The 21,007-nt window shown below is 28.1% G+C and overlaps 1 protein-coding gene across 3 annotated transcripts in view; it reads left to right on the forward strand.

Annotated features, from left to right (window-relative positions):
- The window catches only part of LOC145283812 (uncharacterized), a 225,560-nt gene that overhangs the window by 100,651 nt on the left and 103,902 nt on the right, over positions 1 to 21,007 (forward strand). The window lies entirely within an intron of this gene.

The raw sequence follows: 21,007 nt of genomic DNA on the forward strand, positions 1-21,007 counted from the left end.
GCCCGGCGTTGCTCGAGTGTTTGGAGGTGTGTGTTGAGCAAAAAAAAAAAAGAGTAGTAGTAGGTAGGCAGGCAGGCTCGAACCCGTGCCGCGAAGGATGAAAAGAACGTGAAAAAAAAACTGATGTCTTTGCCGTTGCATCCATCGCCAAATCGGAAGTGGTGAAGGCTAGTCAATCGAAAAAAGGGGATAACATTCGAAAATATTAGCGAAAAAAAGCGACCCTTCCCTGTAGAAAAGTGCCCAGTTGAGGATGAAGGATTTAATGTTTTTAGCCAATTTTTCGATATTTGTTGTCCGAAGCGTCGGGCTTCAAAACGATACTCGTAAAAATCCGTCACCTCTGTCGAAAGTTTTAGTCACACATACATAATACATACATACATACATTTAAACAGGCAAGTGATAATTATATTATAGATGATATTGGATCCAATATATAATAATGATTTTAAAAGTTAAAAAAAAAAATGACTTGTGCCCCACAACCGAAAATCAAAACCAAAACGTTTAGCCTACGATTTACTTTTTCCTTTGACGTTAATGCCTGAGCTATGAAAACATGTTTGCTGCAAAGCTAAAAATTAAAACATGAATCAATAGCTATTACGTTACCCATACATATTCGTAATGCTGTGGTTCGATCTCACCTGTATAAATCATATAGAATATTTGGAACTTGATAGACATAACTTGATTTAACGTACTCTTTTACGCAACGTTATTTTTATGTTTCTATATACGTAAAGACATAATGATGATAACGAATCAGGTTGAAGAGTTATGTTTTGGTTTCGATTTTAACTGATGGCATCCAAGTCATATTTTCTACTTTTAAAATCACTACTATGTATTGGGTACAATGTAATAATCAATAGAGAATTGGGTTTATAATACTAAGTACAAAATATGCATTAATTAAAATATCATATTTAAGTATATTTTAAAACCAGGCAATGCCGGGCAGTCTGTCAGCATATATTTTTTATAAAATTTGAATCACATAACATTTTCCAATGTAAGTTGTCCCGAATCTCTGCATTACTCTCTGTGCCGAATTTCTATCTGTCCGAATCTAACTGATCTATGGGTTGGGAAGTGTGTGGGATAGCATCATATGCAGCATCATATTTAGGAGAGATTACTTTAACAGCCACCTTGATGTTGCTTTCGCTTTTAAGAACACAACTGCATACTTACAGAAAGGTAGAATCGAAAATCACTCTCGACGTTGTTTGTTTGATACTTTTCCAAATAATTAAACAAGTGTTAAGTCGACAATTACACTCTTACGAAAAATCGGGTATACGTATTTGAAGTTTAAACAGATGCACTCCACATTGGCTGCATTGTCTTCCTCGGTAGATTTTACATAAAATACATTTTTAGATTTCATATAAATCTTGTAACCTTTCTTTCTATAGGAAATACACAAACATCGCACACATATACACCACAAACATTATATATATATATATATATATATATATATATATATATATATAGAGAGAGAGAGAGAGAGAGAGAGAGAGGGAGAGAGGAGAGAGAGGGGGAGAAGGAGAGAGAGAAAGAGACAGGCAGATAGACAGAGTGGCAGAGACATAGACAGAAAGAGAAAATATAAAATATATGTATAGATCTAGACATATTAAGAGAGAGATGAATTAGACTGACATAAACAAATTTATGTTAGGTATTAAATTTATGTGTTAGGTATTAAATTTATGTGTTAGGTATTAAACTTATGTGTTAGGTATTAAATTTATGTGTTAGGTATTAAATGTATGTGTTAGGTATTAAATTTATGTGTTAGGTATTAAATGTATGTGTTAGGTATTAAATTTATGTGTTAGGTATTAAATGTATGTGTTAGGTATTAAATTTATGTGTTAGGTATTAAATTTATGTGTTAGGTATTAAATTTATGTGTTAGGTATTAAACTTATGTGTTAGGTATTAAATTTATGTGTTCGGTATTAAATGTATGTGTTAGGTATTAAATTTATGTGTTAGGTATTAAATGTATGTGTTAGGTATTAAATGTATGTGTTAGGTATTAAACTTATGTGTTAGGTATTAAATTCATGTGTTAGGTATTAAATTTATGTGTTAGGTATTAAAGTTAGCAAAATTCTTCACTTACACAAAGAACGTTTATCGAAAGAAATTGCATTTTATACAAAAACGTGAAAGCTTTACTTCCTCGTTTTTGCACACACACATACGCACGCACACACTCTCTCTCTCTCTCTCTCTCTCTCTCTCTCTCTCTCTCTCTCTCTCTCTCTCTCTCTCTCTTATTCGCTCTCTCTTTCTCTCTCTCCAAACATTATCGTCACTGTGGATGTTATTTTCACAGTATCTAAGTTAATGTACTCTTCGGCCTACTTTAGTTTTTTTTGTCGACCTTGCTAATCTGGCGATATAAACCTAAACTTAAACCACGAAGCTGGATACTTGACAAACAGTTCAAAACATGTGAACGATGCTCAGTTTTATAACTTACTACAATCAAATACTTTTTTTTTTTCATTATTATCTGTGTCTCAAAAATGTAGGTCGTTTTTTAACCGCAATGGCTCTAAAAGGCAATTGTCACAGTGACCTGAAAATTCGCATTTCTGCTTCGTTTGCTTATAGGAGCTATTCTTATTATCTTAGCACATGAGTAATTATTTTAGTTGCTAATCTCAAAAAGCACAAATTTCACGTGCACAAATATCAACACGTGTTTCGTTTTACATCCCAGTTGGTCCTTTCTCATCTCGTTCGGGCGCAATTATTCTCTTACTGTTGGCGTAGATTAATCATCTACGTTCCTCATCACAAATTTAATCAATTATCTATTAATTAACTTCTTTGTTTCTCATTTCATATGACATGACAGTTATTAGGTATGAAAAGGCATTTCATACTAACAGAAAATTATTGTCGAAGTCGGGAATTTTTTTGTCGAACTCGGAAATCTGCACGGAATTTCGAACAGAACCATTTATTTAATCTACAGGATAAGATGCTCTCGTCCTGTCAGCCATGATCGAGTAAAACCTTAAGTCATTCGCAGTTGCATTCTTTGTAATGTCCTCACCGAGGATTGAACTTTCAACCTTCGATCTCCCAAATTTTGAGTCCGAAATAACATTGGTAGAATGGCGGATCTGTTTTAAATGAGTAAAAGTCCCCTAGCATCTATATATTAAAACGATAGCTTGTGTGTTGCTTTGTGTATCACGCTTACATTTTTTTCATCCGAGTGACTGTCGTTTAATTGTTATGGCATTCCATTTCTTGTTATGAATAATTTTACCAAGAATTCTTCATAATTTTTGGTTTCGGTTTCGATTATAGCTGATGCACCCAAGTCATATTGATATATATTTTTTATTTTTTAAATCATAATTTTATAATATATAAGAATCGATAGAGAAATTAATCTATAATAATGCATACGAAATCTGCATAAATTAAAATATAATATTTAAGGGTATTTTACGACCGGACTACGCCGGGCGTTCCTGGTACCTTAGATTAATATTTTGAAGTTTTAACAAAAGAGCTAAATAATGTCAGGACGTCTCCATTTACGCTGAACATCCACAGAATACCAACATCAATAATATTACATATGAACAATGCCAACATCAATATATTACATATGAAAAAGTCTACTGTGGAATTTCCACAGGTCTCGCTAGTCTTCATAATTATAACTTCAAAGTCAACGCCAATAGCATCCATTTGTTTCATATAATTTATAACATAAATTAAATCAAGACTGTTTTTGTTTTTGTTTTTTTGTTTTTTGTTTTTTGCATTTTTTTAAAATTGAATTAAATATTGTCAATATTATTAACGTTCCCAAAGTCGTACAAACTTCTTGATATTTGCAAATAAATCGGAAGATTGTTTTATAAAAAATCAAATTCAGTTTTTTGACATGAAACAATGGGTGCTTATTTTACATTATATCGGACTCTCTTCAGCCTCTGAAAACAGAAGCTGAAGAGAGTCCAATATAATCAACCATAGACTAGTCCCTTTTGAAATTGATTTGAAATTGACGGTATCGATGTTTTCCTAATTTTATTTAACATATTTAAATAAATATTGTGCTCTTATATCGAATTTTCTTTAGAATTGAGCACTTTGCTTAGGTTCTTTCCCACATACTTTACACACACACACACACACACACACAATCACACACACAATTACACACACATGTTTATATAGATAGATAGATAGATAGATAGATAGATAGATAGATTGTTTATTCATATCACCACTTTCTGTGTATCAATGTAATATTCGTATAAATCTTCTGAATAAGTAGCGCAGATATGGTTCTTTAAGCTTGTTAGATTTTTATAGACCATACTTCAGAAGTGGAAGATGTTATGTTCTGGTCGCAATTGAAGCCACCTTTTATTTGAGCTTAGTTCTGTCGCATATTCATTCGTTGGTGATTCACTAAGCCGACATTTTACATAATTACCAAGTTTCAAGTTTGTTAACTGTTCTTTATTTCTTTCATGTGCTACAGAGTATTACGTCTCTTCTTCGTTGCTCTTTTCATCCGTCTGCTGCTGTTCCATTCAATTCATTTTAAAAAGGCTTGCTAGAGAGAGATGAGTTTCCTTATATCACGTGGTGCCCGCATACCCGCATTTCCAAACCAACAAAAGCCACATCGACCCGTTAAATATGTTTATTTATTTCAGCATTCAATAATTCGTTCCTCAAAATAATACTACCTGCATATATAGATCCACTGCAGACAGTTCGTGGCCTTTAACAAATATATCTGGTTCCTGATATGGGTTACCAGGGGCAGGAGCAAACATAACCGTTTTCTCATCCGAGATTATTGTGAGAACCATAGTTTTACACGACCATACAAAATAATCTATGATATCCTACATATCATTCTGCGAATGAGCTACGAGATCCATGTCGCGTGCATAGAACAAGCCCCGAGCATCACTATCGAATGTCCTTGACGAAGTATTAAAACACTTGACGATCGAATGTCCTAGACGAAGTCTTAAAATGCAATGGGCCGATATGCGAAATTAAAGGTACACACATTTGTCATAGTTATTGAAACCAATGAAAAACTTACAGCAAAATAGATGAAAAACATAGTAGAGGTATATATATATATATATATATATATATATATATATATATATATATATATATATATATATATATATATATAACAACAACCAATAAAGATGAAAACAATAACTAATAAAGATGAGAATGATAGTCTGAAACAAAAATAAACTAATATATATAATTCTCATCTCAAAAATAAATTCCAATTAAGGAATAATATATAAAGGATTTGGTACTAGTCTACCTGAACTGACGAGCTAAAACACAACAAAAAAATATGTCTGTGGCTGAATTTGTATGCATAAAACTATAATAGTTTTCAATAAATATAAATACTTTTTATACCTGCAAGCACTAATATTCCATGCTTACGCAATCAACAGTGTAAGAAGTGATGATTACTACTGGTTACAGAACTCAAATCTAGTCAACAAAGTCAACCTTGGCTTTGCAGAATAACATTTTTTATTACATTTTATTATTACGAATAAGGTAACTATATGTATTCATCCGTACATGTGTCTGCGCGTGCCGATGTGCAGATGTATTTATAGAAAAGTCAGAGAATCGGATAAAAAAGTAGGAATGAATTAATCAACAAAATAAAAGAATTAGTTGCAATGATATCGAACAAAACCCCACTACACAAAGTTGCACAAGAGCAAATAGTTAATAAAACATGTTAAAAAACACTTTGAAAAAGAGTTAAAAACATATTTAATCTGAAAAGGAAACACTTAATAAGTGGATAGTCCTTAATCCGTGGAGTTTCGAAGAAATACTTTCCTTCTCATCAGAGGGTAGGAATTAGCAAAATGCGGGATCGGATTTTGCATACAAAAGTATTTGATGAAACTGCAAGTAAGTCAAAGATCTTACTTGATAACAAAAAGTGAAGCAGAGGGAATATGGTGACGAAAAAGGTGAAAATTTTATATATATATATATATATATATATATATATATATATATATATATATACAAATTCAAGTTTAAGATGTTCAAAGTGGGAGTAGGGACTAATGAATACAACGAGATTGTTAGATAGTGCTCGATAACAAGTGCAAACTATTTTTTTATTATTTATTTGAGGGTAAACAGTTACATTTGGTCGCTACAGACAGCCATCTGTTTCAGTAAATGAGACTTCGTTAGGCGACGCTGAACCATTCGACACAATAGGGTAAACAGTTACATTTGGTCCCTACAAACAGCTATTAGAAAAAGTTTTTTTCTATAGCGTCGAATGGTTCAGGGTCGCCTGACGAAGTCTCATTGACTGAAACAGAGGGCTGTTTGTAACGACCAAATGTAACTGTTTACCCTCAAATAAATTATATATATATATATATGTATATATATATATATATATATATATATATATATATATATATAAATATATATATATATATATATATATATATATATATATATATATAAGCCATGATCGAAATCCGACCGCCCAAACGGCAGCCAAGGCTCCTCACCATTACACTTAGAAGTAGAGGCAAAATCTTTATTTTGTTCATATTTATTCTGTGCTTAGGTTGAAATTTATGCGTTCTACACAATTCTCTTCTTCCTTCTCTCTCTCTCTCTCTCTCTCTCTCTCTCTCTCTCTCTCTCTCTATATCTATCTATCTATCTATCTATCTATCTTTCTTTCTTTATCTCCCTCTCTTTCCTAAGATCGTGCAGTATCTTAAAAGTGAATATTTAATCATTCTGGCTTTGCATTGAAATGGTTTTAAGGATTTAGATTACTAATGAGAGGAAAGTCACCGTATGTGTATTTGTCGTTCATGTTCATATGGCAGGTTATAAATATCAACTAATCAACGAATAATCACGTAACTAACGCTGACATTGCTTTTCAACAAGCGTGTCGGGGCACCCTAATGCGTCGCAAAGGCTAATTAGATGTCATAACATTTTAGATTGAAATAACAAAATTGGCTCATAAACAAAAATACAAAAATCACATAACAATAATAATAATAATAATAATAATAATAATAATAATAATAATAATAATAATAATAATAAAGTGAGACTTTACAACGAACGACAAAGATGAAAACAATTGAAATCTTAAGACAAATCCTCGCATGTGGAAAGCAACCACTATAAAACATGAACGCATGAAAGACACAATAGGAAATTTAAAAAATCAAAAATAAATAGAAATAAATAGAAATAAGATCATACAAACTAAAGTTAATCAAACTGAAAGAAATCTCATAAACTATACACATAAAAAGCACACATAAAAAGCACACACGCAAACACACACTATGGTGGAATCAGCTAAGGTTGATATACAAATTAGTGTAAAATTTTCAAGGAGGATAAAAAGACTGATGAGTGAGAGTACCAACTAAACTTCCACTGGAAGAATGCAATTAGTACTGAAACATTGGCGAGGCTTATTACTACCCAAATATTAAAATTATCAATAGTCGTTGCCAGCGAGAAATTAATAGTGTCTGTTGAAATAACGCAAAATCATTTACCATGGTTATCAAAAGAGGCGGAGAGCACTGGAACTCTGGGAAGATTTATAACTCAGACTCTATGTAACACCCCTGTTAGTCAGTAAGCAATAACTAATGGCTCCTAGTGAAGAAGAAAAAGAAGAAGAAGAAGAAGAAATAAATAAATAAATAAATATTTGTGATGTATCCTCAATAATATAATCTGAACCTTTTGTAAACAAGATAAAAGAAAAACTCACAAACTTGAATGAAAGAACCAGAAAACTACAAACATGCACAATGTACTTCACTTGAAGTACGATACAAACCTACTTTATTTAACAAGTGTGATGAAAACGGCGAGAGTTTGTTTTTGTTTTTTTAATTAGTAATCGTTATTTTACTAAAGTATTATTTTTTGGAAATGTGTGTATGAAAACAGCGAATATGCTCAGTTTGCTGTAATGGTGAATTAAATATGCAAATGAGTTGAAAGCGAATAATATAAATAAGCGTTAATCTTGGCATTCTGAAATTCGACTTGTTGGAATGCGTATTGAGGCTCGTGTAAAGAAGGAAAGAGGAAAAGACTTTGTGCCTGCCAGCTAATGTAGAAAAGAGACTTTTATTTTGACAACCATTGCAGTCGGAGTATTACAAACAACTTAATAGCATATCAACCCGAATATCTTATAAAAAGCAAATAAGGGGGGAAGAAAACTAGTAAGTATTGAAAATGCACACTGAAAAATATAGTGTTGGTGCTTACATTCAGTAAACAGCTCCATGGTGAATCGTGTGCAAAATAACTATAGAAGAAACAAAATGATAAAAATCAATATGAGAAGAGAAACAGCTACATGATTTACTTAAATAAAGATAATTTCCACATAAATACCTAGAAATGGCTACGGGGTCAGGATTCGCGAATAAAATACACAAAGTACTTTGGAATTTGGGAATACTAATGGACAAACTTATCCAAGTTAGACAATCAGACGCGATAATAACCAACAAGAAGGATAAAACTACCATATAATAAATTCCAGCAGTTCACAAGGTTATGGTGTCAGAAAAAAAACGAATCAATACATGGATCTTGCCAAAAATTAAAAGGTATATATGACATGAAAAGAAACTACTGTAGTACCAATATTTTTAGGATATCTCTGAACAAATAGGAAAACATTAATCGATTCAACCATTATTTTATCTATATAATATTGATTAAAACATTAATTTATCTATATAATAATTAATTAAAACATTAACTTGTTCATATAATAATTGATTCAGCCATTAATTTATCTATATAATAATCAATTTTACAATTTTCTAATCTATATAATAATTGATTAAACAATCTCTAATCTACACAATAATTGATTCACCCATTTTCTAATCTATATAATAATTGATTCACCCATTAATTTATCTATATAATAATAGATTCCACGATTCTCTAATATATATAATAATTGAATCAACCATTCTCTAATTTATTTAATATTGATTCAACCATTGTCCAATCTATATAATAATTGATTCAACCATTCCGTTATCTATGTAATAATTGGTTTAACGATGCCTAATCTATTTAATAATTGATTCACCCATTCTCTAATCTATATAATTATAGATTACACCATTCTCTAATTTATATAATAATTTATTCAACCATTCCCTAATAATATATAATAATTGATTCAACCGTTCTCTAAGTTATATAATAATTTATGTAACCATAATCTATATAGTATTTGAGTCAACTATTCTCTAATCTATAAAATAATTGATACAACCATTCTCTTATCTATATAATAATCGTTTCAACCATTCTCTAATGTATATAATAATTGAGGCAACCATTCTCTAATCTTTAAAGTAATCGATTCAACCATTCTTAAATCTATAGATTAATCAATTCAACCATCTTCTAATCTATAAATAATTGCTTTAACCATTAATTTATCTATATAATAATCGATCAACCATTCCCTAATCTATTTAATAATTGATCGAACCATTCTCTAATCTAGATAATAATTGATTACACCATTAATTTATATATATATAATAATAAATTAACCATTCTTTAATGTATATAATAATTTATTTAAGAATTACTTTATCTATATAATAATGGATACACCCATTCTCTAATCGATATAATAATTAATTTAACCATTCTCTTATCTATATAATAATCGATTCAACCATTCTCTCATCTATATATTAATTGATTAAACAATTCTCTAATCTTTATAATAATTGATTCAACCATTCTATTATCTGTGAAATAATTGATTTAACCATTGTCTAATCTATATGATAATTGATTTAAATGATAATGTATTTACATAATAAGTGATTCAATCATTCTCCTATACATACAATAATTGATTCAACCATTTTCTAATCTATTTAATAATTCATTCAATGATTCTTTAATGTATCTAATAATCGGTTCAACCACTTTCTAATCTATATAATAATTTATTCAATTATTCTTTAATCTATGTTATAATCGATTCACCCTTTCTCAAATCTATACAATAATTCATTCAATTATCCCCTAATCTATATAAAAATTGTTCAACCATTTTCTAATCTATTTTTAATTTATGCTATCATTCTCTAATCTATATAATAATCGATTCAACCATTCTCTAATCTATATAATAATTTATTCAACCATTCTGTAATCTATAAAAAAAATGATTCAACTATTCTATAATCTATGTAATAATTGATTCCACTATTCTTTAATCTATATAATAATTTAATTAACCATTAATTTATTTATATAATAATTGATTTAACCATTCTTTCATCTATATAATAATTAATTTAACCATTAATTTATCTATATAATATAAGATTCATCCATGTTCTAATCTATGTAATAATTGATTTAACCATTCTCTTATCTATATGATAATTGATTTAACCATTAATTTATCTATATAATAATTGATTTAACCATTGCCTAATATATTTAATAATTGGTTCAACTATTCTCTAATCTATATAATAATTGATCCTAATGATATATAATTGATTCAACCGTTCTCTTAGTTATATGATAATTTATATAATTTATAGAATAATTGATTCACCATTCTTTAATTAATATAATAATTTATTCAACAACTCTCTAATCTATAAAATAACTGATTTAACTATTAATTTATCTATGTAATAATTAATTTTACGATTCGCTAATCTATATGATAATTGACCTAACCATTCTCTAATCTATATAATAATCGATTTAACACACCTTTTATCTATATAATAATTTACATAACCATTATCTAATGTATATAATAACTGATTTAACCATTTATCTATATAATAATTGATCCATCCATTCTCTACTCTATGAAATAATTGATTTAACAATTCTCTAATGTATATTATAATTGATTTAAATATTAATGTATCTATATAATAATTGATTCAACCATTCTGTAATCTATGTAATAATTGATTCAGATATTCTCTAATCTGTATAATTATTTATTCAATCATTCTGTGATCTATTTAATAATTGATTGATTTGAGTCAACCATTTCCTAATCTATATAATAATTGATTCAACCATTCTCTAATCTATATAATAATTTATTCAACCATCCTCTAATCTATATAATAATTTATTTAACCATCCTCTTATCTATGTAATAATCGATTCACTAATTCTTATTATAATGAAAATGATAATGCGCTAACGCAGTTTATGTGTGCATGCATGTTATTACTTTTCACACATAATAAAAAAATAATCTGATTATCACAGATGGTGATTCCTGACTCATTTGATATTGATGTCACTAAAATCACTAAAAAAATGAAAAGGACTACTTCCAAAATCAAATTATGTTATCCTGTCGACTAAAATGGTACACGTTTAAAGTAAATGTATTACAAAAAATGACGTCTGTCTTATTGATCTGAAGCATATTTTGATAACAATTATTTTTACAGTAAAAAAAAAACAGAGAATCTTGATTGTTCTAAAAATAATTTAATTTTGACACTTTTAAATAAATAAATAAGAGACACATTCGTTTTATTTTTTTAAATTTTAGTTGACAATAACAATTATGTTTATGGAAAAAGGAAAATTCATTGTTAACAGTATTGATTCTTAAATGTATTTATTGTTTCAAAAGGAATATAATTATGCAGATTTATGTAGAAAGCAGTATGGAACTTCTACGGGATTCAGCTAGTATTTATCATTTATTCATGGTGAGGGTTTAGATATCAGAAAAATATAAATCTACGAACTTCTCGTAGACATTATTATTAACTTATTATTACGAACATTGTTTATCACTACAGTACTTTTATTACTTTTTAATTGATCATTATTATTACGAACTATTCGTAGACATTATTATTACGAACTATTCGTAGACATTATTATTACGAACTATTCGTAGACATTATTATTACGAACTATTCGTAGACATTATTATTACGAACTATTCGTAGACATTATTATTACGAACTATTCGTAGACATTATTATTACGAACTATTCGTAGACATTATTATTACGAACTATTCGTAGACATTATTATTAAGAACTATTCGTAGACATTATTATTAAGAACTATTCGTAGACATTATTATTACGAACTATTCGTAGACATTATTATTACGAACTATTCGTAGACATTATTATTACGAACTATTCGTAGACATTATTATTACGAACTATTCGTAGACATTATTATTACGAACTATTCGTAGACATTATTATTACGAACTATTCGTAGACATTATTATTACGAACTATTCGTAGACATTATTATTACGAACTATTCGTAGACATTATTATTACGAACTATTCGTAGACATTATTATTACGAACTATTCGTAGACATTATTATTACGAACTATTCGTAGACATTATTATTACGAACTATTCGTAGACATTATTATTACGAACTATTCGTAGACATTATTATTACGAACTATTCGTAGACATTATTATTACGAACTATTCGTAGACATTATTATTACGAACTATTCGTAGACATTATTATTACGAACTATTCGTAGACATTATTATTACGAACTATTCGTAGACATTATTATTAAGAACTATTCGTAGACATTATTATTAAGAACTATTCGTAGACATTATTATTACGAACTATTCGTAGACATTATTATTAACTTATTATTACGAACATTGTTTATCACTACAGTACTTTCATTACTTTTTAATTGATCATTATTATTACGAACTATTCGTAGACATTATTATTACGAACTATTCGTAGACATTATTATTACGAACTATTCGTAGACATTATTATTACGAACTATTCGTAGACATTATTATTACGAACTATTCGTAGACATTATTATTACGAACTATTCGTAGACATTATTATTAAGGGTGATAACGTAGAAACTGCGAGGGAAACTTCATGTTCGTTCCTACATTATTCACAACTTTGTTTAAACATGGAATTTCTCGATCACTTCAGATGCAATGCAAAATTGTAACATTTTGGCAAACGTCGTTATATTTTAAACAACGTCATTGGATGAATATTTAATGATGTTGTTTTATCGAAGGTGAAACGAACTAATATGGACTTTCCATGCATTCAGGATATAATCAATGTTGTCTATTTTTTCCAACAAGGTTACAATAATATCGTGGGTCTGTGTTCGTGCTGACATTCTTAGAATGGAAATATATCACAAGTTCCCACAAGGGTTTTGAAAAGAACCCCCACCCACCCACCAAATATCTTATGAAACTACATTAACCAGAGTATTTAGATAATCATGTTTCAGTTTGAACAAAGGTAATACACTGATAATGTCTACGAAAAGTTCGCTTGAATAGAGAAGTGAAATCGCTACGGGTATATGTATAGAACAACGCGATCAGAACAAAGGATATCAAAGCCGATATAAACAAATTCCGCGCAAACAAAGAGACGAAACGGTAAATTACTGCATCAAACTGGCCTCCTTCCCCCCAAAAAAAACTACAAAAAAGTACAACTGTGTGGGAAAGTCAGTCCACTGTGAACTATGCAATCGTCTGCACTTTGAACATACAGACAAATGGTACAGAAGATACTAACCAGTGATATTATTAGACGATGAAAATCATTTAATCCCGAGTCGTGGAAGTACAAACAGAAAACTTATTTAACCGAGCAAACCGGAAGTGATTGTTATCAACATGAAGGAAAAAACAGCCAAATCGTATATTTCACCGTCCCAGCAATTCACATGGTGATGATCACTGATGTAGTAAAAACATGGAACTTGCCAGAAAGCTGAAAAAATATAAACATGAAAATCACTACAATACCAATAATCATAGGAGCACTGGAAAGAGATCCGAAAAATCTGAGATACAGACTATGAGCAATGGGAATAAAGTGGAGGACTAAGATCATACAATCAACTGAAATTATAAAAACTGCTGAAATATTAAGAAAAATCTTATGTTAAGCAACCAATATAACAAACAAATGATAAGCTGCAACAGATAATTTAAAATAGAAAAATGACGAAACATCTAAAACGAAGCGAAAGGAATTGAAAACTGATAGAAGCTCAGTAAACTGCCTTCATTTTCAGTCACACACACACATGCGGTGGATACGGCTGATACTACAAAGAAAAGTCAGGGAGGATGACAAAGAATGAGGAACAGCGCGGATGATACCTCACCGAGAAAGATGCGAAAAATACTGGAACCTTGGATAGGCGTATTGGAACCCCATTTCAATGAAGACCAACAGCCGTTGTTAACGAGAAATCAATGCGGAGTGGCTATTGAAAGAGGTGGAGAGTTGAAAATCTAGGGAGACTTGTCCTCACTCGACTTCCAATGAATACCACTTGTTATTGCCAGTGAGCAATCAACACCTACTAACTAAATGGATCCAGTTTTAAACAACATCGTTAGGACAAGTCTACTCATCATAGCGGTTGCATTTTTATCAACTTTTCGAACGATTTAACACTTAAGATAAAATAAACTTCCAAATTGTAAACAGCGTTAATTTACTATTACCCAGTGTAGATTTATTGCTATCCGACAGTAATTTATTATTACCCGATGTTAATTTATTATTACCTGGTACTAATTTATTATTACCTGATGTTGATTTATTATTACCCGATGTTGATTTATTATTGCCTTGTGGTTATTTATTATTACTTGGTGTTGATTTATTATTACTCGGTGTAAATTTATTACTTTGTATTAATTATTTATTATCTGGTGTTACAATTAACACCAGATAATATTACCTGCTATTAATTTATTACTACTCGATGTTAATTTATTATTATCGGTGTTGATCGGTGTTACTTTTTTTATTACTCAGTGTTAATGCAGTATTACCTGGTTCTAATTTTTTATTATTATTTATAAATAATATGTATTGACTTATTATTTATTAATAATATGTACTGCATCATTTATTAATAATGACTTATTATTATCTGGTGGTCATTTATTATTAGTTTATATTATATTATATTTATATTATCAGGTGTTCATTTACTATTAGTTGGTGTTAATTTATTATTACCCGGTGTTGATTTGTTATTACTTTGTGTTAACTCTTATTATGACCCGGTTTTCATTTATCATTACTCGATGTTTATTTATTATTGCCTGGTGTTGATTTATTGTTATCCGAACTTTCTACATAAGTCATCATTAGTTTATACAGGAAAACTTGTAGAAAGACTTGAACGAAGATCTAAATACCAGTTTTATATGAGGTAATATTTCGAAAGGTACGAACATTTAATTTTTCTCATTTTAATGATTCAGTATTTTTTGGCCATGTTTACAACAGCCGATAGAGGGTGTGTCAGCGAGGAAGAAGGAGAGTTGCCATATGGTGTTAATTTCCACAGAGATCGTCATGTTCAGCGGATTCCTCTTGAAAGATCTAACTCCCCGCTCATCTAAAAAAGAAAAGCAAGAACATATTTCAAAAAAGACAATTTTCAAACTAACCTTCCTCGTCGCGTACAAAGGGGCGTTTTCTGTCAGCTAGATAAAAACGTATGTGCAACTATGTATATAAATGTGTTTTTATACTTACGAGTATAATTATGCACAAATATTTAAAACATGTTCACCTACATGCAAAAAAAAATCTGATAATGAAAAGTACTTTATTTTATCTATATATATAAATACCGTAGCACCGTTAACGTACGTACGTGTGTCACGGTTTCCAGATTATAAAGTATTCGATCGCGAGATTCTATTTATTGAAAAGGTGATAACATATTACGGACATTAAATTAGTATATAGATTTTAAATTAGTATATAGATATTAAATTAGTATATAGATATTAAATTAGTATATAGATATTAAATTAGTATATAGATTTTAAATTAGTATATAGATATTAGATTAGTATATAGATATTAGATTAGTATATAGATATTAAATTAGTATATAGATATTAAATTAGTATATAGATTTTAAATTAGTATATAGATATTAGATTAGTATATAGATATTAGATTAGTATATAGATATTAAATTAGTATATAGATATTAGATTAGTATATAGATATTAGATTAGTATATAGATATTAAATTAGTATATAGATATTAAATTAGTATATAGATATTAAATTAATATATAGATATTAAATTAGTATATAGATATTAAATTAATATATAGATATTAAATTAGTATATAGATATTAGATTAGTATATAGATATTAAATTAGTATATAGATATTAAATTAGTATATAGATATTAAATTAATATATAGATATTAAATTAGTATATAGATATTAAATTAATATATAGATATTAAATTAGTATATAGATATTAAATTAGTATATAGATATTAAATTAGTATATAGATATGAAATTAGTATATAGATATTAAATTAGTATATAGATATTAAATTAGTAGATATTAAATTAGTATATAGATATTAAATTAGTATATAGATATGCTAATTTAATGTTTGTAGTACGTTGTCACTTTATATCCTTCGATCACCGAAGACAATGTAAAAAAAATTAATTAAATAATCATGTCGCTTTTGGGTTGTATGTTAAATTGAAATATGCCTTCTTGGTCTTCTGGCTATGATCCAAGGGTAGTATTTGTTTTCTGTCTAAAGATCGTATAATGATATCATGGGGTTTCCGTTCGTACCGCACATCCGTACAATGGAAATATGTCAGACTTTTATAAGGATATTGGAGATAAACCGTAATAAACATATATGTTCTGACACTACATTAACCAAATTACTTGGATAAATATGTTTACAATTTTAACAAAAGAGCTACAATAATATCGTGGGGTCTCCATTCACGCGAGAGAAAAAAGTCAATTCGTTCGCTTCTATAGCCCGAGAAATTTCAAATGTAAAGGATATTCCAGATGCAGTCCAGGATTGATGAAGAAAAAATTAAAAATGCTGTACAATTCAAATAAAATATGAATTTATTTAATGTAAGTAAAATAGTCCAAAAGTAATTGTAATAATCCAATAATAATAATAATAATAATAATAATAATAATAATAATAATAATAATAATAATAATAATAATAGCAATAATAATAATAATAATAATAGCAATAATAATAATAATAATAATAATAGCAATAATAATAATAATAGCAATAATAATAATAGTAATAATAGTAGCAATAATAATAATAATAATAGCAATAATAATAATAATAATAGCAATAATAATAATAATAACAATAATAATAACAACAATAATAACAATAATAATAATAATAATAATAATAGCAATAATAATAATAATGATAATAATAATAATAATAATAATAATAATAATAATAATAATAATAATAATAATAATAATAATAATAATAATAATAATAATAATAATAATAATCCAAGTGGTTGATCGGATAACATGAGTAAATTTCAGTCACAAAGATGGCTTCTTAATATTGTAACAGAAGGGTTTTATCACGGGAAAAAGTTCTAAGTGAAAAAGTTAATATTGGTCTCATAGTGAAAGAGAGAGAGAGAGAGAGAGAGAGAGAGAGAGAGAGAGAGAGATGGCGAACTCGTTCACTTCCATAGCCCGAGAAATTTAAAATGAATATGCTCAAAACTAAAAGCAGGAAATAATGTTTTTAAGGAAGAGCCAGGCGTTCTATTTTTAGAACAAATTCAAACTAGTTGCTAAGCGTAAGATGTCAAAGTGACATAGAATTGGGCAAGGGAGGGAAGATTGATTGTCCATCTATTAAGATCAAAACAGGTGTCGGAAAAGAATAGATGTTATATGTCACAAAATTTCAACTTAAGCCACCGTATACACATATACAAGCACACATAGACACATACATAAACAAATAACAATATATAGTAATAATTTTAAAAGTTTTTTTTAAATGACTAGTGAACCACCACTGAGAATCGAAGCCAAAACGTTTAGCTTACGATTTACTTTTTCCTTTGGCGTAAATGCCTGAGTTATGAAGACATGTTTGCTGCGAGGCTAAAAATGAAAACATGAACCAATAGCTATTACCTTACGCATGCATATTCGTATTGCCGTCGTTTGACTTTTAGCTAAAAATTAAATTTGTTTTTAAATTTTCAAACTTTTGCTCCGGTTTTCTCCGGCTAAAAGCTAAATATAAATTTTCACATGGATTCGAATACCCTGTATATGACGTTTCATGTCTGTAGACTAAAAACTGACAGAGGAGGTATTTTTAAAACAAATATATATACGCACACATAAATATATGAAAAGAGGTTTGTGTTTACTATAAACTTTTTACGGAAAATACGCAAGTATAAATCATGCAGTATGATTATACTTAATAGTTAACAAAAGATGATCATCCCATAAGAAAACCGAAAAAAAACTAATAGGGAATTAATTAAATTGAATGTTTAAAAGAATATGCAAATTAGCCAGATCTTTTGCAGACAAATGCAATTCAACCATCCATAAATAAGATAGTTGATTTTCTTTGTAAACAAATAGAAAAATGGTTTTAATATGAATATAAATACACGCAAAAAGCAAATTTATTGAAGCATAGAAGATACATAGAAGATTACTTAATTAAAATGTGATCAGAATGTTCAAATTTTTCTCTGTAGCTAACTGAAAGGGGGTTCCACATAAAAGGCCAATGTTATTAAAACATTTAAATAGAATTTAATTAAACGTGGAGGTAAAAAATATGTACCAATAATATATAGGATAAATTAGAAATGTATCAATAATATATAGGACAAATTAGAAAAATACCAATATTATATAGGATGAATTAGAAATGTACCAATAATATATAGGATAAATTAGAAATGTACCAACTATATATAGGATGTATTAGAAATGTACCAATAATATATAGGATAAATTAGAAATGTACCAACAATATATAGGATAAATTAGAAATGGACCAATAATATATAAGATAAATTAGAAATGGACCAATCATATATAGGATAAATTAGAAATGGATCAATAATATATAGGATAAATTAGAAATGTACCAACAATATATAGGATAAATTAGAAATGGACCAATAATATATAGGATGAATTAGAAATGTACCAATAATATATAGGATAAATTAGAAATGTACCAATAACATATAGGTTAAATTAGAAATGGACCAATAATATATAGGATAAATTAGAAATGTACCAGCAATATATAGGATAAATTAGAAATGGACAATAATATATAGGATAAATTAGAAATGGACCAATAATATATAGGATAAATTAGAAATGGACCAATCATATATAGGATAAATTAGAAGTGTACCAACAATACATAGGATAAATTAGAAATGGACCAATAATATATAGGATAAATTAGAAATGTACCAACAATATATAGGATAAATTAGAAATGTACCAATAATATATAGGATAAATTAGAAATGGACCAATAATATATAGGATAAATTAGAAATGTACCAACAATATATAGGATAAATTAGAAATGTACCAATAATATATATGATAAATTAGAAATGGACCAATAATATATAGGATAAATTAGAAATGTACCAACAATATATAGGATAAATTAGAAATGTACCAATAATATATAGGATAAATTAGAAATGTACCAATAACATATAGGTTAAATTAGAAATGGACCAATAATATATAGGATAAATTAGAAATGAACCAATAATATATAGGATAAATTAGAAATGGACCAATCATATATAGGATAAATTAGAAGTGTACCAACAATACATAGGATAAATTAGAAATGGACCAATAATATATATGATAAATTAGAAATGGACCAATAATATATAGGATAAATTAGAAATGTACCAACAATATATAGGATAAATTAGAAATGGACCAATAATATATAGGATGAATTAGAAATGTACCAATAATATATAGGATAAATTAGAAATGTACCAATAACATATAGGTTAAATTAGAAATGGACCAATAATATATAGGATAAATTAGAAATGTACCAGCAATATATAGGATAAATTAGAAATGGACAATAATATATAGGATAAATTAGAAATGGACCAATAATATATAGGATAAATTAGAAATGGACCAATCATATATAGGATAAATTAGAAGTGTACCAACAATACATAGGATAAATTAGAAATGGACCAATAATATATATGATAAATTAGAAATGGACCAATAATATATAGGATAAATTAGAAATGTACCAACAATATATAGGATAAATTAGAAATGTACCAATAATATATAGGATAAATTAGAAATGTACCAATAACATATAGGTTAAATTAGAAATGGACCAATAATATATAGGATAAATTAGAAATGGACCAATAATATATAGGATAAATTAGAAATGGACCAATCATATATAGGATAAATTAGAAGTGTACCAACAATACATAGGATAAATTAGAAATGGACCAATAATATATATGATAAATTAGAAATGGACCAATAATATATAGGATAAATTAGAAATGTACCAACAATATATAGGATAAATTAGAAATGTACCAATAATATATAGGATAAATTAGAAATGTACCAATAACATATAGGTTAAATTAGAAATGTACCAATAATATATATGATAAATTAGAAATGAACCAATAATATATAGGATAAATTAGAAATGTACCAACAATATATAGGATAAATTAGAAATGGACCAATAATATATAGGATAAATTAGAAATGTACCAATAACATATAGGTTAAATTAGAAATGGACCAATAATATATAGGATAAATTAGAAATGTACCAGCAATATATAGGATAAATTAGAAATGGACCAATAATATATAGGATAAATTAGAAATGAACCAATAATATATAGGATAAATTAGAAATGGACCAATCATATATAGGATAAATTAGAAGTGTACCA

The sequence above is a fragment of the Euprymna scolopes genome, chromosome 8, assembly GCF_053919585.1.
Source record: "Euprymna scolopes isolate OS-2025 chromosome 8, ASM5391958v1, whole genome shotgun sequence".
NCBI lineage: Eukaryota > Metazoa > Mollusca > Cephalopoda > Sepiida > Sepiolidae > Euprymna > Euprymna scolopes.